The sequence below is a fragment of the Zosterops lateralis genome (assembly GCF_965231275.1).
Source record: "Zosterops lateralis genome assembly, chromosome: 23".
Taxonomy (NCBI): Eukaryota; Metazoa; Chordata; class Aves; order Passeriformes; family Zosteropidae; genus Zosterops; species Zosterops lateralis.
In genome coordinates, this window is record NC_139783.1 from 1,887,475 (window position 1) to 1,888,932 (window position 1,458).

The 1,458-nt window shown below is 53.8% G+C and overlaps 1 pseudogene across 1 annotated transcript; it reads right to left on the reverse strand.

Annotated features, from left to right (window-relative positions):
• Nucleotides 1–244: 244 nt before the first annotated feature.
• Nucleotides 245–1,177, reverse strand: LOC310918326 (olfactory receptor 14J1-like; annotated as a pseudogene). The gene has a single exon. The product of its transcript is annotated as an olfactory receptor 14J1-like (transcript).
• Nucleotides 1,178–1,458: the final 281 nt, after the last annotated feature.

Consider the following 1,458-nt stretch of genomic DNA (forward strand, 5'->3'; position numbering starts at 1 on the left):
AAAACTTGGCTGGGAGATCCTTGAGTTCCTTTAAAGCCACCAAGAGTACAGCCCCTCATTGACACAGTCTGTGGCCACAGGGATGGTCGAGAGAAATAAAATGAGAAATGGCACAAACAGTGACATTTCTTTCTGGTTAAGAATTATGAAGTAAAACAAACAAAGAGGAACTCCAAAATGAAATCAACAAGAATTATCAAAGAATACTTTTATTACAAATTAATTGCAGAAATAGGCCAGCAGTTTAATGTTTCTGAAACCATCCAGTCATCAGTTTCCACACTGCAGCCTTAAGCTCCTGGTTCCTCAGGCTGTAGATGAGGGGGTTCAGGGCTGGAGACACCACCGAGTACAGAACTGACAGGGCCAGATCCAGGGATGGGGAGGAGTTGGAGGGCAACTTCAGATGAGCAAACAGGGCAGGGCTCACAAACAGGGAGACCACAGCCAGGTGAGGGAGGCAGGTGGAAAAGGCTTTGTGCCGTCCCTGCTCAGAGGGGATCCTCAGCACAGCCATGAAGATCTGCACATAGGAGAAAACAATGAACACAAAACACCCAAGTGCTAAATAGGCACTAACTGCAATGAACCCAAGTTTCCTGAGGTTGGAGCGTGAACAGGAGAGCTTGAGGATCTGGGGGATTTCACAGAAGAACTGGCCCAGGGTATTGCCATGGCACAGGGGCAGGGAAAATGTATTGACTGTTTGCAAAAGAGCATTGAGAAAGGCACTGGCCCAGGCAGCTGCTGCCATGTGGGCACAAGCTCTGCTGCCCAGGAGGGTCCCCTAGTGCAGGGGTTTGCAGATGGGCACGTAGCGGTTGTAGCACATGATGGTCAGGAGATAAAATTCTGCTGTGATAAAGAACAGAAAGAAAAAGAGCTGAGCAGCACATCCTGTGTAGGAGATGTCCCTGGTGTCCCAGAGGGAATTGTGCATGGCTTTGGGGACAGTGGTGCAGATGGAGCCCAGGTCACTGAGGGCCAGGTGGAGCAGGAAGAAGAACATGGGGCTGTGCAGGTGGTGGCCGCGGGCTGCGGCGCTGATGACGAGGCCGTTGGCCAGGAGGGCAGGCAGGGAGATGCCCAGGAAGAGGCAGGAGTGTAGGAGCTGCAGCTGCCTCGTGTCTGCCAATGCCAGCAGGAGGAAGTGGCTGATGGAGCTGCTGTTGGACATTTGTGGTGTCTTGGCATGGGGATCTGTAAAAAGAGTAATCATGGGATAGTTCAGTTTGGAGAGGACTTTCAATATCCCAGCACAGCTTGGTGGCACTTTCCCCCCACTGCCTGCCCAGGGCTCTGCTGCCTGGAGCTGTCCCAGCCTGCAGCTGCTTCCCTGTGCCCAGGGCTGGGCCCTGCCAGTGCTGCCAGAGCCCAGCCCAGCCCTGGGGGCTCAGCTCTGCCCTGCAGAGCCCTCCCAGCTCAGGCACTGCCCAGGGGCAGCTCTGGCTCTGCAGG